Raw genomic sequence first — 26,095 nt, 5'->3', positions numbered from 1 at the left:
TTTCACGATTAGGAACAGAATATGAACGTAAAATAGTGCATCTCTATGGAAAACAACTATAAAGTTTCAGATTTCCATGCTAGAGGTAGCAGCACCAAGACTGTCACAAGGGCTGGCAGGCATTGATACCACAAGGGCTGACAGAGTCTGGCCCTTGACTAGGGAAGACAGACTTTCAGGGGCTTCTGGGAATGATTTTCTGCTCTGAGGGCCAGTTACACGAGTGTTTACTTTACAGGTTCATCCAGATGTGGTCTTGATTTGTGCACTTTCCGGCATGTATGTTGCCCATATGTTCAAAGATATTCATCGAAGCATATCCAAAGTAAAACTAAGCTACTGTACAAAAAGGGGGGAGCACATACTAAACCTGACGAGCTCATGGGAGATGGTCTGACAAACTCAGAGACTGAAAGTAGCCCTATAGGATGGTCTGAACATGGAAAGTCGTGCTGGGTAGGCAGGTCCCAGGCCTGTAGCTTCCTGAACAAAGGTCAGTCTTACCCTAAGTGAGCCTGTCTATTGTCTTCTTGCATCTAGGATAACAGAGCTTGGACATGTCTGAGTAATCTTTCCCGGACCCCTCAGGCACAGCCACCCGCAGCAGAGCAGGAGGCCACAGAAGCCCTCGTGGTTATCTTGTTCCCCACATACCATCTCTCTGTGCGGTAAATGTTCGTTGTTAATGAACCTGTGCCCACCAATGGAAAAGAAGCACGTGTCTCTCCATTTTACTTTTTATCCAATCCCAGAGATTTCCCCACTTTGCTTTCTCCCGCCTCCTGAATCTATCACCAGTGGATTTCATGTAACCCTCCTTATATCTCCTTTGAGTCTAACGTATAAAATAAGCTGCAAAACTGCCATTCTCCAGAGCATTTTCTCAATTCGTTGATATTTTGCCTCCCTGCAATTGTCGTCAGTTTGGCTCAAATAAACTCATAAACATTCTCTACAGGTTTGGAGATTTCTTACATCGGCTCTGTGGTTCAATGCATACTGATGTTACAAGTAAAGAAAAGCGAGGAAGTAGTTCTCTGGAGCCAGGCTGTGTTGCCACTGACAGAAGAAGGGTCGTGTTCTCCAGGGAAGCCCATGTGACTGAGAGTTCTGTTTTGACTCTGGTGGTATCACACAGCTGTTAGCGTTGTTAGACTTTAACTGTTTACTCTCAAACAGTATCCACAGACAGTTTAGTTACAGTACACGTTTCTTCTGTTTACTGAAGAAGGCTAACCTTAGGAAGCCAAGGGGCTCTTCACATCTCACCCACAGCTCCTTGACCACTTTCCACCCAGGTGCCCTGGGACTTGGGAATGGCTGGTGGGTGTGAGATGGGCCATCACAGTCCAACTTTTCCTTCTGCTTTAGATGAAGCAAAGCAGCTAACAACTACCACACGGCATCCCTGCCCAGCCTTCCTCCCACAATTGTACTAGACACACGCAGACACTTCCATGTGGATCGGACTCTGAATTCCCCCTTAAAAAGTCACTCAGCTAGTTTAAGGCTTTAAAATATCTAAGGTACTTTTAATAGCTAATGTCTAAGATGGAGGTGGTCAGCTTAGAAAGAAGAAATTAGAAAAACTCAGAGGAAAATAAGAAGCATTTCATGGGTAGCAGTATGGTAGGTTGTATTAGTAAGTAACACGTCATTTTCAGTGGCTGGGAAGTGTCTCATTTACTTTGCTATTTCATGTGGGCATTCCTGGTCAGACCTCCCTTGTACCTGTTCGGGGACTGGGGCTCCTTCCACACTGCGGCTGACCCACGGCAGAGTCTTCTCCATCAAACTGGTGGATAGGAGGGAAAAGACCATGGGAAGATTGTGGGCTACACTTACATGTAGTACACATTTCTGGTCACGTTCTACTGGCCAGGACTCAGCCCATGCCCATATCTAGATGTAAGGGAGGCTAGATGCTAGTCAACTTTGGGATCACCAGCAGTCTCTACAAGTGTACACCCTGCAGGTATGTGTTCAAGATCATCATATCTGATGTTTTCCCCAACCCAAGTCTCTCTGATGTGCTACTATAAGTCCTACTGAACATACAGCAGGCTTTGTTTATGAAATTAGGGCATTCAGATGAAACTCAAACTTTACTGATAATATTTGGAGGATACTTTTAAACAGCTCGGATCAGTATGAAACTAAGTGGCTCTAGGAGTCAGGACCAACATGTCCCCGGTGCCTCCGAGAACTGTTTCTCTGCTTTTCCTTTGCACTATAAGCTTAACGCTGACATTTCAGAAGTCCCTATTAAGAGAAGTTGCCTTTATTTTTTTAACCTGCCAGCATTCTTTTGGGCAGGTTTCAACTTCCTGCCTATTCTTTTATCAAAGGGTGACAATTATACTCCCAGGCAGTTTTGACCTACACGAACGAATAGTGTAGCCTGCTTTGTAGATTTCTATATAAGCACCCCGTGTTCTTTGAACTCACTCTTGAACACCTGCATCGCCACGCATTGTAATTGCTGCAGAAGAGTTGTCTCCAGGAGACTGTGCTATATGCTTACCTGACCACCACAAGGTGTTTCAAACTGCTTCTACCATTAGATAAAGCATAGCTTATCCTATCTAATAAAGAGGGAATATGCTAATTGAGCATCACGCCCTCAAACATGGTGGCGCCCACAGCCAATAGGGAGGGAATATGCTAATTGACTGCCATGCCCAAAAAAGATGGAGGCACCCACAGCCACAAGATGGAGGCGCCTGGTCCCCTCAGCCCCACTGGGGCGGCAGGAGTGTGGCGCTCCACGTGCCTGCCTCCAGAGTCCCCCCGTCCCTTCAGCCCCCCAGCCGCCCAGGGCCAGCCCGAGGCACAGGCAAGCCTCGGATGGCGGCTGCTCAGCTGCCCAGGTCCGCCCAAGGCTCAGGTAACCAGGGCCGGCTGAGGCTTTCGGTGCCGGCAGTCGCAGCAGCAGAGGTGTGATGGGGGTGTCGCCTTCCCCTGATGGCCGGGTCTCCTCCTGCCCCTGAGGGCTCCCAGACTGTAAGAGGGGGCAGGCTGGGCTGAGGGAACTCCCCCTCCAGTGCATGAATTTTCATGCACCGGGCCTCTAGTTATTTAATAAAAACAAGTCATCTTGCCCGGCTGGCGTGGCTCAGTGGTTGAGCATCGATCTATGAGCCACGAGGTCACGGATTTGATTCCTGGTTGGGGCATACATATGGCTCAATCCCCAGGGTGGGGCGTGCAGGAGGCAGCCAATCAATGATTCTCTCTCATCATTGATGTTGGGTTTTTTTTCTCTCTCTCTCTCCCTTCCTTTCTGAAATCAATAAAAAATATATATTTTTTAAAAAGTAATCTTTGGTTAAGATATAGGAACTGGTAGATAAAGGGAAAGAATTATGCATTTATCTTGCCCTTTTTTTTTTTTAAGGGATAGCTCATTAGAGGTAGTGATACAAAGCTGCCACATTGCATCTCTAATAAGCAGACCTAGGTGAGTCCATGGCTGTCAACCTCAAAAAGCAACAGCAGAAGGTCCCCACCTCTTGATGGTAGGAAACAGTACCTAAGAGGTGGTCTTGCCAAGAAGTAAACTTGAATCTCATCTTTTAGAGCCAACCACATACTTACAAAAAACACGGGAGAGAGGGGAACATACTAAAGTAAGCCACAGAGATGCAGTTAGCAAAGTCCCCGATGTGAGCGATTCTGCAGGTCTAATGACCCTGCTTCAAAGAATTGCAGGGAAAGATGGAGAAACCTGTACATTGAGACAAAAGGCTCCAATAATTGTAGTAAGTAGGCCTTATTTGGATCCTAGTTTTCATAAAAACTAGAAGGAACTATAATATAAGTGCTAAAATGTGAACTCTGAATATGAGTAAAGACTAATAATTTTGTTTTGTTTATGTGTGAGTGGTATTAATTGCCATAATAGGGCCCTAGAACTTGCTCACCAGGGCAACTGATACCCTTTCTATGACCTAAAAGGCGAGGTACAAGAACTGCTGCCCAACTTCCTTGACACCTACAAAGCTCGTGCCAGGTACTGATGCTAGAACACCTCTACAGACAGAGTATCCCCAGATCCTGGCTTGCCAAGAGAATGGTATATGTCAGTGGTCGGCAAACTCATTAGTCAACAGAGCCAAATATCAACAGTACAACGATTGAAATTTCTTTTGAGAGCCAAATTTTTTAAACTTAAACTTCTTCTAATGCCACTTCTTCAAAATAGACTCGCCCAGGCCGTGGTATTATGTGGAAGAGCCACACTCAAGGGGCCAAAGAGCCGCATGTGGCTCGCGAGCCGCAGTTTGCCGACCACGAGATATGTATATCCTCTACTTCTGTCCCTATCCCTGTCTTTACTGCCTCTGCCAGCCATACCCTTGAACCACACTCCTAAAATAAGAATTCAGCTGATGCTTTTATCGGTAAAAATTAAGACTATGAAGTACAACCTTGGTTTTTGTACTACAGATTGAGCATTCATTTTTAGGTCTAATAACAAGATATTAGTATTTAGCAACAGCCCTCTATCTGAAGATTTTCCAAAATGGAAAAAAAAAATTTCATTATAGATCAGCATTGACAACTCAACTTTTGTAATCAATTTTGATGGGAAACACTAACTTTGAACCTCAAACAGTTCTCATAAAACAAGTTTCATTTTTTTTATTAATAAGCCTGTCTGACAAATCATAATGTTATATTTTTAATTTTATAAATACAACTTGTGAAGTTCCTTTGTCATTAGTACCTCCATAATATCCTCGATTTTGCCCCGTGGCCCAATATACTAGTATTTATTATTTGGGCCTTTATAAGAAAGATTGGTGGCTGACCTCTGTTTTAAGAGGAAAAACACTGTAATACAACTTCTAGTTGGCTCTATGATATTAGCAGTGTATTTCATTAATTAATATTAATTTATATTACCTAATTTTCATCTCTAGCAGGTAGTATATCTCCCCCAATCCCCACCAGGTAGGATATTGCATTTGAAAATGTGAACATACACAAGTCCAGATGGTCTTACTTTGGATGTAGCCGACATGGAACAGAAACTGGACAATAGCTCATTCGGGCTGGAAGGAGTTGTAAGCTCAAACTCAACCTACTTAGCTGATACAGCTGCCTTCATTTGCTATTAAGTGGTCTCTTGTGGCTTCCCTAAGCCTCTCATCACTAAGCATTCCCAAGTGAAGAAAAGTCTCAGTTGTTAGACAGGTTGTGAAGATGCCACATGTGCATGAACAGACAGGCCTGGGAGGTGCTGCACATCACAGCCCCTGCAGCCTTATTCACTAGAGCAACTGTATTTTAAACTTAGGTGTTAATTCCAAAAGTCGGCGACTGCTGGTTACTTACAAGATTGAGAACTGGCAGATCAAGTGGTAGGAGTTAAGAGCTGCATAAAAAGACGTTACAGTCACTAAGTACGTCTCGAAGAAACCAGACTTTCTCCACGAGACTGGATGTTTTGTCTTGATACAATGGCATCGATGGCTTTAAAAAGTAATTCTGTTTCATGCCACCTCTCTGTCCCATCATCCACAAATTAGATTGAGTAAGGTAAGGCATAACACTTTTTGCAGATTGAGCATTCATTTTTAGGTCTTTGGACTCAGCAAAGTATAATCTCCAAAAGTAAGCTTTTTCAAAAGGCAGATTTATACATCCCTCCCTACAGATGGAATACATCTCTAATTTAAGTTCTATTCACCATAAGGATTAATACTTATTATAAAAGCCCATAATTCTTATAGCCCTAGGATATCCGTTAGGTTCTTAAAGTTCAGAAGCAAGTAAACATGTAGCCCAAAGATGACATTTCAGACAGACCATGTAATATGCTTGAGTAAGTAGAGAATTCTGGAAAGTCTACAAGATAATTGACATATACCACCCATCTCTCATAGATGCCAGGAGATGGGAAGCCCAGCACTTGACTGCAGCATTGACCATGGCCGGAGGACAGAAGCAGTGCCAGGAGCAACAGTTCTCCGAGAAGCAGAATTGTGAAAGCTCGAAGGATACCCTACTAATGTAGGTGTTTGAAGTTTCTAAAATAAAAGCATTAAAGCTAGTAGAAAAAGGGACAATGTTTGACCTTGAGGATAAGAAAAGTCACAAGTCATGATGACGTGAGAATAGAGAAGGATGAAACAAGAATACTTAGGCTTGTTCTTTATTGGCCAATTCTTTAGTATCAAAATTAGACTGGTGACTAGAAAACATGAGAAGCACTTAAAAAACAAGTGACAGGGGGAATCTATAAGATACAGGGAACCCCTACCAAATGAAACAAAAATGTCAATATGGGGAACTTACCTATGGGTTTGTCATAGCTAGCATGTCACGATTGCAATTCTGCTATTCTCGAGTGAACACATTTTGCTAGTTAAAAAGTGGGGGAGGGGAGAGAGTCAATAGAAGAGATTAAATACATCAGGTAGTTTAGGAAAGGGAGAAAAGTGACTTATGAATATGGTATCTTATTTTACTAACCAGAAATACAAATTTATAGAGGTCATCTATTACCCATCAAGCTAAGGAATCTATGAGCTGGTGGAGAGCTGGAGGCAGGCACACCTTCAGCTCTGAGGAGTTCTTGGTGGCACTGAATATGCCTGTGTCCCAGCAGTCCCATGGTTAGGTAGAGACCTCAGGCCTCATACACACATAAGAGGCAGTTACAGTGTCTAAGTCCTTCATGGCATAGTCAGACAAGCATAAACATGTGATCTGCACTGAATGGCAGGCTATGCCTCTAGAAGCAACTGCCTAGACATATAAAATAGCAGTGTGGGTACGTCTCAGAAGTGTTTGACCAGAAGAGACAGGACCATAGTACCATTGATGTAGATAAGCACACTCTCCAAGATAAAACTCACTCCCCCCAGCACAGGGGTTTCCCCCAGACATGAGGTCTAATTATTCCCCACTGCACCTCACCAGAATGGGGTGGGAATCCCTGTTGATCCAAGGTGTCAAGGACCCAGCAAGTCCCAGAGATGCTGCTGCTGGGGTAGTCCATCACCGAAACATAGGCCAACAGATGGCCAAGCCCAGGGCGCACACCAGCCCTCTCATTAACTCTCAGTAAGTCTTCCTCCAGGTTCAGAGCCCAAACTCTGCAGACCCAGACCCAGCTTTCCAGGGCCACGTGTTGTCCATTTGAGGTTCCTATGATAACCACACATTCCTGGAGCTTCTACAGGAGTTCAGAAAGAACTAGACATCTTAAGTTTTGATATAGCTAAATTTTTCTAAACTAAACCACTTGATTCCTGGCAAGACCCCTAACCAAATTCATGTGCACCATGCTCAAGAGCTGGTCTTACACCTGTTCATGAACCCACCTGTCTTCAAGTTCAACTCAAGTCACTGAGTCCCTTGAGTTACTACTAATTTATCATCTTGCTTAGCAACTCATGCAGAACACAGGAAAAACATAAGTCAGCAGGGAACACCAGATCCTCTGAAGAAACCAAGCTGAGGAGACCAACTCTAGCCAAGCCAGAGACCATTCTTTCCCACACAGACCTGAGAAGTTCTAACCTCAAGTGCAAGGTTATAGGTGAGAGAACATATATCAAAGACCTCTTTTAAAAATAAGGGTGCCAATGAGCTGGGTACCCAGCAGAGCCAGGGAGGGGAGGTAGGCAGTAGGGAGTTTGCTTCCCTCATTGTGGAACCTTTACTTTAGAAACAAGGCAGGCCAAGTGCTCGCAGGACTCCAGTAGCCTCAATACTCTGGGCCCAAGTTCGAGTACAATCTCCACTGGGGCCTGGGGAAGGTGGGAGCCCATCTCTTGACTGTACTTAGCCGCTGCAACAGGCCAACACGTCCTGTCACGTACACAGTGATAGCCTTGTCTCAGACTTGAAAGGAAGGTTCCACCCTTAAGGGGCCCGAAGGCAGCCTGGACAGCTCCTTGAGGTGTACACAATCCAGGGAGGGAACTGCTACATTCAGAGATGTTCCATGGCCAGCTGAACAGAGAAAACTATTTGGATAAAAACCAGCTCTAGCAAGTGAATATTTTCTGGTGTCCTCACAAGAAAAATGTTGAACAACCTGAAAGTCAACGATTTCTTAGACTATTAGAGAATTGAGGTCATGGGGCAAAATGCCATTCCGAAATTTGGAGGCAAATGAATATACAAAATCACAGCCAAGATCTGCTTCCCCGCAGCAGAAGACACTGGAACCAGTAACTAGTAGAAACACTGACAGGTTGCTAGACTAGCTTGAGAGTGAGAAATTCTAGAGGCTGCAATAGTATGGGGTCCTTCACTTTAGGGGATTTCTACCTCCAGAAATTCCACAAGATAATCATGGTGAATGAAGATCAGAGGGAAAAAAAACCCTCATATTTCAGGCAGCTGGAGAGGAAGAGTTACCATTTTAAAATATGCCAGAGCATCCTCCATAACATAGGACTGTCTCCCAAGGACAAGCACATTATCAGAGTCTTACCTGGCCTGGAAGAAGGACAGTCAGCCAGCTGCAGCCCTTCTTGTCTTCCCGTCTCACAGGAGGGAAGAAAAGAGGCCAAGAAGCACTTCTGAAGGTCACAGCCCAAGGACTCAAGCCCTCTAAAGATCTGAGATGTAATCATTACACTACACAGTACTCTCCCTCCCCTGCACCTTGCCACAATACCAACAGGGCTCCAATATAATGTGTATTTATACTGAGAGAGCCACAAGAAAGGGACCCTATTTAAGAAAGAGTTCTTAAGGAAACCAAAGGGCAAGGGCAGTGGGGGAGGGGGCAATGAAGGAAAATAAAGCTGTTGGGCCCCTCCAGCTACCACTGATACTAAACCAAACAGAGAATAGAGTTACATCAGTTCCTATTACCTGATATCATGTCTAGCTTTTAACAAAGATTTACAAGGCATGCTAATAAACATGAAACAGTCTGAAGAGACAACATAAGCATCAGAATCAGATTCAAATGATACAGAGTTTGTAATGATCAGATAGAGAATTTAAAATAACTGACTAATATGTTAAGGGCTCAAAACGGGAAAACGCAACATGCCAAAACAGGGGGTTAATGTAAGCAGAGCAATGGAAACTCTACAAAAGGACTTAAAAGGAAATGCTAGAGATAAAAAACACAAAGAGAAGTGAAGAATGCCTTTGATGGGCTCATCAGTAGAACAGACACTGCAGAGGAAAGGAATGAAGAACTTGAAGATATGTCAATAGAAGCCTCTCAAACAAAAATGCAAAGAGGAAAAATAGAGAAAACCGACCAGCAGGTATTCGGAGTGAAGTGTTCTCTCCCATTGACTCAGAACCAGGAGTGTTTCCAGAGTGGAGGAGAGGTGACTGGACTAACCATACCTCAGGTTCTCCCTCCCCAAGGCATCCCCAAGTCCTGTCCATGGCTAACAAGGCAGAAGAACGTTAGAGCCTTCTCCTACTCTCTCTAGGTCACTGCTTCTCTGATTGCACGTGGGAATCAAGTGGCTTCTGGCTTGGGTCCGTGCTGACCTCCTTTCTTTCTTTTGGGCAGGACTAGGGAGCGTGCAGGCTCTGAATTCCTTTAGCCAAAAGGCAAGTGATTTCATATGGAATCCCAAACATCTAGAAGAAATGAAGTACCCAGGAAAAGAGTTGAGATTCAGAGGAAGCGGTTAGAATGTGTAACCAAAACTAAAAGCAATTCCTGGGTGAAATTAAGTTGCGTGTTCAAGTATGCCAGTTACTAGTATTCCTTTCCACCCCAGGACTGGTAGACAGAGTGACAAACCTTCGCGGAACTTTTGACAGAAGAGAATGTGGCAGGCTTTCAACAAGAAAGGCAATTTTTAAAAATATATATGTTTTATTGATTTTTTACAGAGAGGAAGGGAGAGGGATAGAGAGTTAGAAACATCAATGAGAGAGAAACATCGATCAGCTACCTCCTGCACACTACCTACTGGGGATGTGCCTACAACCAAGGTACATGCCCTTGACTGGAATCGAACCTGGGACCCTTGAGTCCGCAAGCCGATGCTCTAGCCACTGAGTCAAACCGGTTAGGGCAAGAAAGGCAATTTTTAAGTCCTCTGGATCTTGCAAATGACTTTGGACTTTACAAAGAACAGTTGTACAGGCAAGTTCTTACATAAGGATGCTCAGACTTGAGTGGTACTGGCATAAAAAACAAATACATAGATCAATGTAATAGAATAGAGAGTCCAGAAATAAATTGTCATTTCTATAGTTAATTATTCTACAATGAAGGAGGCAAAGATATACAATGGACTAAAGACAATCTCTTAAATAAGTGGTATTGATAAAACTGGACAGATACAAGCAAAAAAAATATAAAACTGGACCACTTTCTTACATCATATACAAAGATAAACTCAAAATGGATTAAGAACTTAAAAGTAAGACCTTAAACCATAACTCCTAGAGGAAAACATAGGCAGTAAACTCTTTGACATCACTCTTAATAACATCTTTCTAAATACGTCTCCTCAGGCAAGGGCAACAAAAGAAAAATAAACAAATGGGACTACATCAAACTAAAAATATTTTGCACAGCAAAGAAAACCATCAACAAAACAAGAAAACTTACTGAGTGGGAGAAGATAATTGTAAATGATACATCCAATAAGGGGTTAATATCCAAAATACAAAAGGGACTCATACAACAACACACACACAAAAAAAAAATCCTAATAAAAAATGGGCAGCCCTACCTGGTTTGGCTCAGTGGATAGAGCATCGGCCTGCGGACTGAAGGGTCCTGGGTTCGATTCCAGTCAAGGGCACATGCCTGGGTTGTGGGCTCGATCCCCAGTAGGGGGTGTACAGGAGACAGTTGATTAATGGTTCTCTCTCATCATTGATGTTTCTGTCTCTCTCCCTCTCCCTTCCTCTTTGAAATCAATAAAAAAAATTTTTTTAAATGGGCAGGGGATCTGAATGGAAATCAGTATGGAGCGTCCTCAAAAAGTTAAAAACAGAGCTACCATATGATCCAGCAATTCTACTTCTGGGTATTTATCTTAAGTAAACAAAACACTAATTTGAGAAACTATATGCACCTCTGTGTTCATTACAGCCAAGATATGGAAGCATCCTAGGTGTCCATGGATAGACAAATGGCTAAATAAGATGTGGTCCATACATAAAAGGAATATTATGCAGCAATAAAAAGAATAAAATCTTGTCATTTGTGACAATATGGATGGACCTTGAGGGTATTATGCTAAGTGAAGTAAGTCAAACAGAGAAAATCCAATACCACATAATTGCACTTATATGTGGAATCTACAAAATAAAATAAAAAATGAATAAACAAAAGGAAGAAGAAACAGAAACAGGTCTAGAGAATAAGCTGATGGTTGCCAATGGGGTGGGTTTAGGGGAGTGGGTAAAAAGAAAAAAAAATCACAATGTTTTTTAGTAAATTGTTTATTTCTGCATAAACTATACAGATCTTTTACAAATAAAAGTAATAGTTGTACAAAATTAAATAAACCTAAGTATTTTACCTACACTAATATTCCAAAATAGAATAACTTGGACATGAGATCATTAGATATCATTGAGAATGTGTGGCAAAATGGGAAAATACCACATTTCAGAAGAAATAAAATAGTACAGAAAAGCAGCAAGGACATAGGAATTTCACAATAGTCTTCTTGGTGTATGTTAACTAAGTACTTGATTCGTTTCCATTTGCTATGATTGCCCAAACCAGTGTAGTCAGATCTGTAATCTGTCAGCGCTTCTATTGAACTCCTTTGGGAAACAAGATTGGGTCTAAAAATGCTGATCACAATTGCTAGTTCTTCCACCAGGATCGGCCCAGAAAGACTAAGATGACAACCAACTGGAGAAAAGACAAGCGGCTTCCAGGGAGGGGGCTGCTGGCCTGGGGAGGGACTGGTATCTTTCTCCTGGGACAGGAGGCAGCCTGGCTGGCTGTGGAGGAGGAGTTAGGAACCAAGGTAGTTTGGATTCTGTGCCTGTTTCTCCTTTACTACCTTGGGGCAGGGCCTCGTACCTGCAGCAACGCACTCCTCTAGGCCAGGTGCCATCAGCAAGAAAATCAGGACCTGGCAGAAGCCCTGAGACAAGGAAGAACAGATGGGGACTGTGTTGGAGTTACAGTCTGACGCTGTCCTATTGCCCCTTCTGCCTGGCAGGCAAAGACAGGCCCTGCCTGAAGACCTTTTGTGGAGTAACCCCTGCCTCCAGCGCTGAGTCCTTTGTGGACTGGGGTTGGGGTTCCCCCATAGGCATCACTGGAAGTAGTTAACACCTCCAGGGGAAGTGAGTTCAAGCCAAGTGAGGCATCAGGGTACAACTATTCCAAGCTGGTTAACTGGATCACATTTTCCAGAGGTACAAGTGTGAAGACAGACCAAGGGTTTTAACAGCATTAGCAATATCAAATTGGGCATGAAAAGAGTTAAAATAAAGGCTACAATAGATCTGAGACAATCAACTCAGCTAAGAAACTAACTAACTTGAAGTCGGATTGACGACTCACTCTCCCAGAAGGAAAGGGAAAAAGTAGATGTAGCGAAAAGCTAAGCCTTGGAGGATGCACATGCCAACACCCAGGGAGATAGAGTCTTAGCAAAAATAGAAATATCTGAAGGGAAGCCTGCCAAGATTAGAGATTTGAGACACGGAATGAGAAGACCCACGGAGAGGGGAGGGGTAAGAAGACCCCAAGCCCTCCATCAGCTGGCTCCCGTATTCCTACTTTACGAGGAACGAGAGAGTCAGAGCTGGAAGAAGGGACACACACAGGGACAGAGACAGATGCACCCCATGGCAGCTCGGGGTGGAAGGGCGAGACTAGGCTCTTTAAATGAGGTGACTTTCCAGAGAAGGGAGATGGGAGGCAGCTCTCAGGGAGCACAGAAAGCCGCTCCTGCCTGAGGACACGGCCTCTGCTGGGAAGTCCAGGGAACAGTTGAGACAACACCAGACACCTGAGTGAGGGCCCACCACAGCCATGCAGTGACACACAGGGGCTTGCCCTGGGCCAGGACAGAGCACCGTAGCTCCCTGTGACAGCTACAGGGACAGCAGGGGACAGTGGTGTAAGCAGAGCAGAATGGCCTGTGGATCCCCGGCTGCAGGTCCCAGGCATGGGAGGACCACGGCAGCCCGCTGAGGAGGCTCCATAGCCGGTTGAGGAGGGCCTTCAAGGCATGTGATGCCATTTAGCCAGCTGCTTCCACTTAACCTGGTGCCAGCTTCACTCCAGCCCCTCAAGGTCACTTGTTCTTCCACCTACGGTCCATCCACTCTCCTAGCCCTTAGCTCTGGCTCTAGACCTTTAGAGCTTGGTGTGTCAAACTTTGCCAAAAAACTGAGCATAACTCGGGTAGTGTGTCACTTTGAGGAAAAAACATTATTTCGCAAATGTTTCATCCCCAGGAGCAGCAAATGTTTCATCCTCGGCATGCGGCCGCCTCAGCGGCCGCGTGTCATCAGAAATGGCTACGCGTGTCAGTGCTGACACGCGTGTCAGAGGTTCGCCATCACTGCTCTAGACAAACCCCAGATCACTCAGCTTGACGTCAGCCCTGGGTCTAGTCTTCACCACGGTCTGGCCTCTTTTTTACGGAGAGGGGATCGGCATGAACACCCTTCACTGCAGCAAGGGAGAGAGCATCATTTTCCTACCTGCAGCCCATATTCCTCCCACTATCCATCTCCTCCAAACTCAGTATGCAGGCCACTTGAGCCTTCTCTCCCCAGCGATCAGCCAGATTGCTCTGTGACCAAGGCCTCGAGGCAGAGCGGGTTCGTCCTGTTTATCCTTGGCACTGAGCCAGGATCATACTACACAGAGGGAGCCTCAGAGGTCCAGGGGGATGGCTGGAAAGATGGGTTCCTGGAACAGTGAAATGCTTTGATTCTCTGACTATCCTGTTCAAGCCTGCTTTGTTCCCATGGCCTTCAGGCTAATAGCTTCTGCTTCATCTTACATATTAAAGGAATTCTGCTTGCGGCTTGAGGAGATAAGAGAAGTATGTATTGTTTATCAAAGATTTGCCGAAACCTTGTGACCTGACTAACAACAACTAAGGTCAACATAATCTTCCTCAGACCCTGGCGCCCCGAAGTCTGTGGTCAAGCGCCTCTTGCCTCTCTCATTCCCTGTTCCCTTGACATAAAGAAGCCTCAACTCTGTCCTTTCTTAAGATGGATTTGAGGACTAGGTCTCCCCTATTCTTGGTTGGTACTTTCTCAATCAATAAAACTTCCCTTACTCTAACCTCTGACATTTTGAGTTTGGGCCTTTTAAAGCATTAGGCACACGGACTTTGGGTTGGTAATATTCCTACCACATGGCCCTCACTGGAGGGAGGCGGCTGGGCTAGACCACCTAAGGCACTCTGTCTGGGATCCTGAGCCCAGCTTGTGAGCTTTCCCAAGTCATTACCCACCCAACCACAACGTATCACATGGCATGCACAGGGAACCCAGAGCCATCTTCTACTTCCCAACAGTCGAAGGGCCTGCCCTGTACTGAGACAAGTGGGGTGGGGGTGGGGGCAACAGAGAACCCCACCCAGCATTTGAGGGCTCTCCTGCCAAGGAGGCATAAATATGAGCAGCAAAGCCTGGGGCTGTGACAAGGCATTGCTAAGACAAACATCAGCGATGGGGATGCTGGGGCCTGGCCTCCTCCCGCTCAAGCCCTCTGGATCTAGATCTCCAAGCCTATTTCTTCACCAGGAGCTGCAGCTCAAGAACATGGCTGAGCAGCTCCTGGGTGGCCAACTGAGGTGATGTTGTCCAGACACAGATAGAGTAGGAAATCCTCGGGCCACTAGTCTAGACTTCCAAGTTTCTGGGCCTCCCTGGCCACAAGCTCACCTTCCTAAAATGGCAGCTGAGAACAGATGAAAAGGTTCTGCCTGCCCCTAGGCACACAGGAGACTTGCACACAGGACCTGGGGCTCTCCCTAGCCTCTCACGTCAAGCACCAAGCTCATGACACCCATTCAGTCACCCTGAGCTTTTGCATGTCAGCTCCTTCCTGAGTCTCAGGCCAAGCCAGACCAATGCTAGATCTGGGGCTTCATGACAGACCCCAGGGGTAAGGTGACAGAGGATACTGGGGAGTCTTGGCTACCTGATCATTGCCTCTCTAACCAGACAGGCAGCTCTTGAAAGATCGTGATCCCTTCGAAACCCAGCCCTGTTCAAAGAAGGCCCTTCATCCCAACTGCCAGGCCCAAAGCGTGTGATTCCAGGTCTAACAGTGGCTTCCTCTGGGGTCCGGCCTGTGCCATTGGCTGGACATCTGAGCAGCAGGTAATGGCAGCCCATCCAAGAGCAGAAATGCAGGGCCTGGGGGTTCAGTCTCATGTCAGTGACCAAGGCCAAGACTCTGCCTCTTTCCCCAGCCAACAGCTTAAGAGCTTCCCGGCTCAGGAATTCAGACAGGTCCAGGTCTCATTTGGAAGTGAATCATCACCAGGCACCCAGAATCCAGGGCTGAACAGAGACTGCACCCCACAGCCATTCCCCTCCCTCTCCAGGCTCTGTTCCAGCCACATACTCCATAGCCAATGTCAGGTTCCCTTCCAGCCCAGGCCACAGGTGCTCCCAAGCTCCAGCTTCCTTTCTCCTTCCTACTGCACCCATCATTAGGTGGGAACGCTACACAGCTGTGCCCCAGGGGTTCCTTGGCCTCAGGTGGCTGAGAGGCCCCCGGTTAGGCTGCTGGGCTGAGCACATTATCCCCCATCTCCTCCGATCAGGGCTACCTCAGAACCTCCTCCCCTGGGGGAGGCTGCCAGGCCCCATCCAACCGGAGCCACCTGGAGGGAGACAGAGTCCTGGTAAAGGCAGGACCTACATCCCCTTAGGACCTATGCCAGGTCAACAGCCTCCCACTCCAAGCCCTGGCCGCTAGATAACACCAGGCTGAGGTCAGAGTTCCCACACCATCTCCTCCCAACCAGACAGGCAGAGCCAGTGACCAAGGCGGTCATCTCCCAGCCCAGAGCAAGCATGCCACCTAGAAAGGCAGCCTTCAGCCCTGCTGTTAGGATACCATGCCTTCAAGCCTTCTTTCCCGCCTTCATCTTCAGCCATCAGTATGCGTGTGTTCCCTAGGCCATGGCTTTCCTAGAACCAGGAGTCCCCTTTAGAGCCAGGCAGGTATGGGCACCTCCCAGCCCCGTCAGTACTTCTTGCCCACTGGCCACGAACTATCTGTCATAGTTCAGCCAACACTTACTGAGGGCCTGTTGTATGGCGGGCACTGTGCTAGGTGCTGGGAGGGGGCAGTAAAAGATGCCGCCCTTTGCCTGGAGGCGTTTGCAGTCTGGTGGGGGAGAGACAGAAAAACAGGGGTGAGTGCAGGCGGCAGTGAGGGAGCCCCTCCTCTTGCCCTCGGCGCATCCTTTCCCCTGGAACCTGAAGAGAAGAAAAAGCAGCCAGAGGGGAAGGTCCACCCAGTTTTTTGGGGGGGCCAGTGGTCTCCCCAGCTCTGAAAACAACCTTTCAGGGGGAAGCGTGTATTTAAATTAACGCAAAATCAAGTTTTTACAATGTATTCTCCTTACCCCTGCAAAACGCATTCTGAGGCAGGCCTATTGGAGCTGATGTTCTATTGTTTATACTGAGCTTATAGTTGACCAAGTGTCACGTGGGTTAAGATGCCCGGGCTCACAGACTCTGGGGGCAAGACCCAGGCATTGGAGGTACTCTGTGCAATCTTTGGCTGGTTGGTTGGAGAATCTCTGGTCTGAACTAGGAGGAAAAAGACCTCCAGAGGGCAGCTGGGGCGGGCAGCTCCAGCAGAGAGGAGGCAGTGCAGACCGGGTTGGGAAGGCTAAGCTCCCTGTGTGACTGCGGGAGGCAGAGTGACAGAGGGTGGAAAGGTGGGTTGGGCCCAGTTTTGCAATCTAAGGGATTGGGCTTTTCCTTCAAAGCCAATGGGCGCATGGGGCCATCACAGCTGAGTGCCAGCCTCAGCCTCCTGCCACCTCCATCCCTCATACACTCCATTGCTTCAGTCGGCCTTCATTTGTTTTCTTTTCCTTTCCTTTTTAAAAACTGTGTTAAAAAGGAAAGGGCTTGGGCTTCACGAGCCCATTATATTAGAGAATGCAGTTTTGGGTGGACGTTGGTGGAGGGATGCCCCAGACCAAGAGATGAGAGGAGGACAACTGTCAGAGCCGATGCCTGCTCTTTCGCAATCATGAAGACTTTCCTGCGTCGCCTTAGGCACGTTGGTTAACATCTTTGAGCCCCAGGGGTCAAAGATGGCTCCTCCTGCCTGCCCAGGAATTCACAGGCGGCATGCAGAGGCATGCTGTGAGGGGAAAGCTGGACCTCGCACAAGATTCATTAGTACCCTTTGCTGAACCCCGCTGGACCGGAAGTGCTGAGAGGCCAGGGAATCAGGTGGCTGGGAGAACATTTGAGCTTCCTGTTAAGTCCCAAACCTGGGAAAAGCGTAAGGGTGTGTGGAGTAAACACATCTATTTTTCATGATCCCGAGCTCAAATGTGAGAAGACGGTAGTGAGGTGGTATGAGATAGAAAGCAGATGAAACATTGATAAGAACAAGATTAATATTGCAGAAGGGGGCAGGCTGCAGGTGTAGAGGCAGGACCCTAGGGCATCCCTCCCAGATGTGTTGTACCTGGAAAAATGCAATTGTACCCATGGCTTTAAAGGAAACTACCTGAGAACCACGTGGGCTAGGGCAGGAGCTGGGACAGGGGCTTGGGCAGGGGCAGGGGCTGGGGCAGGGGCAGGGGCAGGGGCTGGGGCAGGGGCAGGGGCAGGTGCTAGGCCTGGGGCTGGGGCAGGGGCAGGGGCTGGGGTTATGATAAGGAGTATCCTCTTTAGAGTTCAAGCCCCAGTTTTGCTGTGTGACTCAGACACATAGTGTCACCTCTCTGGATCTTATTAGTGCTACTTTACCTGCTCCCCCTATTTAGGCTAGAACTCAAAAACCCTTGCTTGGGTTACTAACTCATGGCTCTGATCGTGTTGGCATCAATACAGGACCATGTGGCGTAAAGAGGTAAGATGAGTCTAAAATGAGTGATGAGAAATAAAAGAGCCATTTAAATGACCAGAATCCACCAGGCTGGTGTGGCTCAGTGGCTGAACATGAACCCATGAACTTCAATTCCTGGTCAGGGCACATACCCAGGTTTTGGACTTGATCTCCAGGGTGGGGCGTGCAGAAGGCAACTGATCAATGATTCTCTCTCATCATTGATGTTTCTATCTCTCTCTCTCTCTCACTTCCTCTCTCTGAAATCAATTAAAACATATAAAATTTTTAAAAAAATAAAAATAAAATAATAAATAACCAGAATCCTTCAAAATGATTCACTGGGCTGCACCCCAGTCTCAGGACCCCAGGACTCAGCCAGCAGGGCCCTCCCCAGGTGGCCAGCCCTAGGGCAACTGGGCCCAGCTGCTGGGTGACCTGCCGGTTCTAGCTCCTCGCCTGGGATGAGTCCTTTGATCCTTGGTTCTAGGGACTGGCTGCCCCCAAATTAAAGTCTCGCCCCAGGATGGGCTTCCCAGTGCTTGTTCAGCCAGAGAGCCAGCCAGCATCTCCCCCAAGGTCCCTCTGCTGTAAGGCCTCAGTCGCCTCCAGCCCTCCCCACCCCCACCCCACCCCCACCCTGAAATCTACTGCTGAGAGTCTGGGTATCACAACAACTTGGCTTTCATTTGTTTTCTCTTCCTTTCCTTTTTAAACATTGTTTTTTTAACCAGTATGTCACATCAAACAACCTCGTAGCATACAACGCAGATCACCTTATTTAACAACTGCCATGTTCCTGTCCCCAGCCAAGATACCAGGGAAATGGAAAGGTAATTTAAAACTTTGGCTTCTCTTTCTGCTTTCCTTTTTACACAAATGCTTATTGCGTACCTAATAGGAGCCAGGCACTTCCTCGGATGCCACCTGCCTGGATCCCCACAGCAGCCCCGCCAGGACAGGAGACCAGGCTCTGAGAGTCACAGAGCTGGCAGACCAGGATCCCAGTCCAGGCTGACTACCCCCGGAGCTGTGCTTTGCCCCAGGGCCCTGCCACTAGGCGGGGAAAGCTCCATTATGGCCTCCACATCCCCCTCTGGACAGTGGGTATAGTTTTCTCTGCTCTGCCCCGAGTCAGGGTGGTCATGAGGAGCTGGGGGAGGGGGCAGGGCCCTGAGAGCCCCACAGACCTCCCTGTGGCTTCATCCCAGCTTTGCAGATGGCGGGTGGGCTTCTCTCCACGGCTCCCCCACTCCTCTCCCACCCACGGCAACAGGTTCCACTCCAGACAGCACATGCACCTCCACCCACTTTGGGGCAGAAGAATGTACGGAGGGATTGAGATCTGGAGCTCGACACACTTGGGTTAGTATTTTGGCTCTCACATTCATGGTCTCCCACGGTCTATGTGGCCTTGGGTAAGTTGCTTCCCTTCTCTGAGCCTTAGTGGTTGCTTATTTTTTCCCTGTCACATAAGTGGGGATCATGCTACTTCACAGGAGTGCTGTGAGGCTTTGACATGACAGTGACATAGGAAGCACAGCAGGTAGGCTGCCCGCCCGCCGCTGAGGTTAGTGTGAGCAGCACCAATTTGAGAATGCAGTTTTGGGTGGAATTCCCTGCAGCTGAATTCCCAGACAGAATTCAGCTGCAGGGAGGCTGACTGACAGCCTGCCCGGGGACCAATTACCAAAAACCAAAGACATCCGTTCCCAGGTGGTCTCACCTGTGAGGAGCTTCCAAAGGATGGCCCAAGAGCTGTGGCCTACTGAGCCTCGTGAAGCCTGGGCAGGGGGTATTGTTGCCCCTTTCTTTACTTTTGGGGGAGGGGGGCGCTTCAAGCCTCCCTCACCCCAAACTGCCTGGCCTGTGACACCTGCTGAAAGCCGAGCCCCAGACTCGGCCACCCCAGCTGGACCTTTGAAATACTTCTACACTGGCCTCGGAGCTGGGAGGAGCCTCAGTGAGCACCACGCTCCTGTTATACAGACGGGGAGAGGAGGTTCGGAGAAGAGAAAGCTGCCGTCCACATAGCCGGTGGGGCCGGAACCAGGCCTAGCTTCCCCATTCCTAAGCTTGTTAGTTGCTCTGTGCTGGCTAGAAGTGACTTCTTTTCTTGGGGAAAAAACAAACAAATAGAAAAAGCAACCACTTTGTAGGCCAAACTAGTAGCTGGGGCCAGCTTTGCCCACTGGTGGATTTTGCCAGTTCCCCTCCTTTCAATATTTGAGATTTTAACCCACATGTAAAACTCAGGAGCTTTTTCACCCAAATTCCCACTTCTCCTGATATCTAAGTGAACATGGCAACACTAGACCCACATACCCGGATGACATCATTAGCTGTGGCTGAGTGGTAGCCCCCTATTTTAGACAGGACATGCATCTCCAATTTGCCACAGTCCCCACCATGCCCTACAGCCTCACAGCCAGCTAGCTTCATTCACTGTGTAGTCCCTACAGGAAGCTTGTATGTGTCCCCTGTGTTTCACCCCCTTTCTCTCCAGCCCCCAAAGGGTATGGCTGTTCCATTTTGGGCAGCACCCAGAACACCATGGCCTCGGTGCTGCCCAAATGGCAAGAATGACCACCCTCAGACGTTCGTCCTGTCAGTCTTGGCTTGCAAAATGCCTTTCCCAGCTTTCCAAGGCAATATCATGCCTGCTTCCCAACCACCCTGAAGTGTGGTTGGAGGCGGGGAGAGTGAGTATCAGCAGCCCCATTTTACAGGCAAGAAAACTGATTAGCAAGTGGGTGTAGGATCAGAACTAAATTAACTGACAGCTGCCCAGGGGTGGGCTCTGGAGGCACTACCTGTCTATTTGAATGTTAGACTGAAAGGCAGGCCCCGCGTGGGGCAGGGGGTGGAGTCTGAGGCCTAGCCTGGCTCAGTGTTTGGAAGAGACAGCTCTGTGCGGTGGGCAGAGCTGGTCCCACAACCTGACACTCTCCCTCCCACCCTGGCCAGCCCAGCTCTTAGGTCAGTGGGGGTTTTGCTGGGGGAGGAATGGTCAGCAGGCCCAGGGCCAGGACCAGCCCTGCATACATTAGGAGTAACACAATTGTGCAGAGAGCTGTAGAACATCATTGCCTGTGCATTATTGATAGTTATTGTACCCTGCAAGCCATAAATTATTGACAGGACAGGGGATGGAGAGGTGGGGGCTGTGGGCTAAGGGGAGGGGACTGGGGCTGGACATGCAGAATGCCTGCCTGGGTGAGTTTGGGCAAGAGAACCCAAGTTGGGGGGAGGGGTGTCCCTATGCTCACTCCCAGGCAATCAGGTAATGAGTTTCTTTCTCTCACCTCTTCTCAATCTTTCCTTGACTTCCCCCTTTCTAGATGCCATCATCTCTTCCTTCCTCCTCCTCATCCTCCTCCCCACCCCCCCTCCTGCTCTCTGACCTCTGGTGGAGTGATTGACATCCAAAAGAGGCTTCGAGGACAACTCCAAGTGCCAGACACCCAAGCTCTGGGGATACCGTGTCGTGAAATGGAGGAAAACTAGGAACAGACAGTTGGATGGGGCGGATCCAATAGTTGTGTTTCAGGCAGGTTCAGTTTGAGAAAATTGTCAGCCATAAGGTAGAGGTATGGGGGTTGCTATCGTAACAATGGCTAACACTTAGTGGTCACTTTCTATACACCAAGAGCTTTAGTCATGTTCCCTTAGTCCTCATAGCAAAGCTCGAGTAAAGTACAGAGGGGTTAAGGCATTTGTCCAAGGTCACACAGCTAGTTAGTGACAGAACAGGGATTCAAGCCCAGGTAGTTAGGCCCCAAGCCTGGGCTCTTAACCATCACACTGGATATGTGAGTGTCCCTGAGTGGGGAGATTAGGAGGGGCTTTATTTGCTTTTTGTGCTTATCTCTATTTTCCAAATTTTTCTACAATGAATATTCATTGCTTTTGTAATCAGAAAAACACACACACAACAAATTACTTTTTTAATAGCATCTCCCCTCCTCCCAAGTCCCCAGATGCCTCTAGCCTATTGCCCCCACACATGCCCCAGCCCCTTGGCAGCCCCAGCACCATCCTCCAAGCAGGAGGGAGAAGGAAGAGGGCAGCTGACCCCACACACTCCCTCTTGCAAGTGGGAAGGGGATGCCTCCTCCCTCCACCTCAGCCAAGTCCAGAGCTGCAACCACAGGCACTGGGTATGGGGCTCCCCCCAGCCGCTCTGCCAGGCTTGGCAGCTTCTCTGTTGGCTCTTCAAGGACTGGGGTGTCAGGTCCAAGCCACCCCCACCTCAGTTCTGTCTGCCACAGCAGCTGGATTGGCAGCTGGGCCCAGGGCCACTACTATGGAAGGGACCCTCCATAAGCTATTCCCAGCCCTTCCTGTGCCACCCAGAACACCATCTCCATCTCTTGGTACCAAGTTCCCTGGATTAATTCGTGTTTCTGAACTGGGGCCCCGGGGATGCTGCTCTGCTTTCATCCTCACAGCTCCAGCGAGGACATTCTCCTACGCCTCGGGCGCTGCTCCTGGCTCTCCCCTGGGAAGACTGGGAGGAGTCCAGCCCAGCCTTCGAGGCTCTGTGGCTGAGTGTTGACCTATGAACCATGATATCATGGTTCAATTCCTGATCAGGGCACATGCCCAGGTTGCAGGCTTGGTCCCCAGTAGGGGGTGTGCAGGAAGCAGCCAATAAATTATTCTCTCTTATCATTGATGTTTCTATCTCTCTCTCCCTCTCTGAAATCAATAAAAATATATTAATTTTTTTTAAAAGACTGGGAAGGGTCCAGGAGGGAGCCAGAGCCCATGATAGGGAATAGCTACCTGAGAGCTGCCATTTATCTGCCTGCCCTGCCTGCCCACCTTCCCAGCAGTAGGCAGAAGGTGCTCACCCAGTCCTCCAGCATCCCAGGGACTTATAACACCCATTTGTGAGGCTGCTGGCAGGGACATCAAGTACAGCTAAGAGAGAGCATTGTGTGAGACCACTGGGCTAGGCAGCCTTAAAGCATAGCTTGTGTACACACACACACGCACACACACACACAGACACACCTGAAAACAACTCAAGTGTCCATTGATGAATGACTGGCTAACCAAATTATGATGCATCCAGTCTATGGAATACCATGTAGGCATTGAAAAGAATGATGTAGATCTTTATGTGTTGACCTCTAATAACATCAATGTGATAATGTCACGTGGAGAAGCAAGTTGTACCCCAATATAAAACATACACCCATTTTTGTTTTTAGTATTTTTGTTTAGTATTTTAGCCATGTTGTTTTAAATTGACATGTTTGCACAATCTTAGGCCTTGATTGAAAAATGCCCCTGGAAACTGTTAACAGAGGTTAGGAGGTTAGTTGGCTGCATTGATAAGGGCAGACCAGGAGGAAACTAACACATCTTATTTCACATGGTACACACACACACACAGGTGATATTATGTATTATTTTTCCCGACTCATAATAAATAACACTTTAATAAGAATTAAATATGTTATAGTCTTCAGACTCTAGCAACAACTGTGCAGGCTGGAGAGCAAGTGACAGGTCTTCTTGCCTCAGAGCAGTGTCCCTCTCCAGGGTGTGTCGGGCACAGCCTTGGCAACTGCTTGGCAATTGTGGCCAGGTGGCTCTGGGCTTCTTTGCAGGACTGGCCTCAGCTCTGGGAAGATTCAATCATTCGTTCAACAATTGTGTCAGGCACCTCCTCTGTGCCCGCCTCCATCCCTGGATCCTTCTATCGCATTTCCATCCTATTCCCTAAGAGGTCCACGCTGAAGAGAGATACCTCTGACCTACTCCTCACAGGAGACTAAGTCCATGCCTTCTTTCAACTTAGCAAGCCCCCAATATGTGCTAGGCATTATGCTAGACAGCCTACTTCCCATCTTGACATGGCTGTTTAACTTCTCTGGGCAGAAAGATGGGCAGGTGTAGGAATAACCAGGGATGGGATAGATAATCTGGAAAAGCACATGTAACATACCTATCTATTGTTTTTGCAATTACAACTGCACAAAGTTACGTTCAAGGCCATCTGGGCTGGCAGGAGCCACAGAAGACAGAGGGGAGTGTGAGTGTTTCACTTGAAAGGATTGGAGCTCATAGGACACCATCCCAAGCTCACGGCCCAGAATGAAGCAAAAACGTCTTCCAAGGGGAAGGGACTGAGAAGCAGAGAGAGCTGGTCCTTCTTTTGATGGGGGATTGGCAGGAGAGGAGCTGGTGGTGATATGAGGGCCTGTACATATGATACAAGGGGCCTCAGATCCACTCTGGATTGACCGTGGACTCCATAGGCATGGGCCCTGGGGCCTGGCTGAGCAAATGCTCCAGGTGTTCACAGAGGCAGCTGCAGGTGTGGGCTGGATTTGGCAGGTCCACCCTGCTGTCCTGCCAGAGGTCACCATCTTCAAAGAATGAGGAGGTCCCATTGAGCAGATAGAAAAACTGGAGGCCCAGAGAGGGTGGGTGGGCCGGAGTTAGAGTCGATGCAGGGCCATGCCCTCTCTGAGTGGGGATCAGTGCCCCCTGGGAACCCCGCACCCCTACCACAGTTGCTCCTCTCCCTGCTCTTGAGTTCAGCTTTCTGATGAAGGGAAGCAAGGCTGCATGGGCCCTCCTCTCCCCCTCTACCCCCTCACCCCCCACCCCCATCACACACACACAGGCAAGGCCTGGAAAGCCCCAGAGAAGGGAGTCTGAGAGGACACCAGCATTAGGGCATCACGCTGTATCTGCCTCCCTAAGGCCTGGCCCAGCTCCAGGGGGATCCAGCCCCAGGGGGAGGAGGGGAAGAGGTGGAGGAAGGATCTGGGAAAAGGGAAGGGCGGGCCTTGGTTCCAGCTCCGCTGCCAACTTTCCCGGTGGTGACAGATGACCCTCGCAGGCCTCGGGGCAGGAAATGACAGGCCACAGTGAGAGTCGGGGACTCTCAGGGTGCGGGTGCTCATCCCTGACACCCCCTGCCGGTGGGGCTGAACGTTGTGGGGTCTGGGTGAGGGGGTGTGGACAGGAGGGAAGGGCAACCTGGGGAATGACCTGTGTGAAGGGACAGGAAGGTGGGGAGCCGGGCCCATTGAGGAGAGGCTGGAGGGAAGGGAGCAGGAGCACAGGCTGGGGATGAATTCTAAGGTGGTCGTCCATGTCTGTGCTGCCCAGTGCGGTAGCCACTGCCACAGTGGCTCCTGAGCTCTTGAAATATGGCTAGAGTGACCGAGGAGCTGAATGTTTAGTTTTAATTTTATTTTTAAATTTTAAAAATTGATTTGAGAGGGGGGGAGAGAGAGAACACACACACACACACACACACACACACACACACACACCAATTTGTTGTTCCACTTATCTATGCATTCATTGATTGGTTCCTGTATATGCCCTGACCGAGGATCGAACCTGCAGCCTTGGGGTACTGGGATGACGCTCTAACCGAGTACCTGGCCAAGGCCTGATTTTTAAAATTTTAATTCACTAAAAATTTTTAAATTTAAAACTAATTGGAAAACTTGTTGGTATGTTTAGAATAACATGGGCACTTTCCTACTATAAATTTTACTAAATCTAAACACTGATAAGTATTTCTAATGAGAATGTAGCATCCAAATCGAGATGTGCTTTAAGTGTAAAATGCACACCAGATTTTCAAGATTTAGTATTTTAAAAAGGGAATGTAATAACTATTAATACTTTTTATGCTGATTTACATGTTGAAATAGTATGCTGGGTATTTGAGTTAAATAAAATATATCAAAATAAATTCCACTTTGTTTCTTTTTAGTTTTTTTTTTTTCTTAAGATAGCTGCTAGAAAGTTTTAAATTACGTATGTGACTTCTGTAATATTTCAAGGAGACAGAGCCGAAGGTCTTGAGTGCTGGCCTAAATTTAGCATTAGAATATGCATTATCCAGTAAGTGGCTCAGGTGTGAGCGGCCCTGGGAAGTCTGTGCTTCTGGCGGATCCCATTTTCATCTCGACACTGAAGAAAAAAAGCGCTATGACACGAAGGACTTTATAAGTGTATTTTATTCCAGATGCCCAGTGTCTGACTGCAGCGTGTGATTTGGGGGGTCTGGTTCTAGGCTCTGGTGCCCCCCCCATCACCACCCTGAGCTGTCAGCAGGCCCCATGCCTA

The sequence above is a fragment of the Cnephaeus nilssonii genome (assembly GCF_951640355.1).
Source record: "Cnephaeus nilssonii genome assembly, chromosome: 16".
Lineage (NCBI taxonomy): Eukaryota > Metazoa > Chordata > Mammalia > Chiroptera > Vespertilionidae > Cnephaeus > Cnephaeus nilssonii.
Note: the sequence above shows the minus strand (reverse complement) of the source record.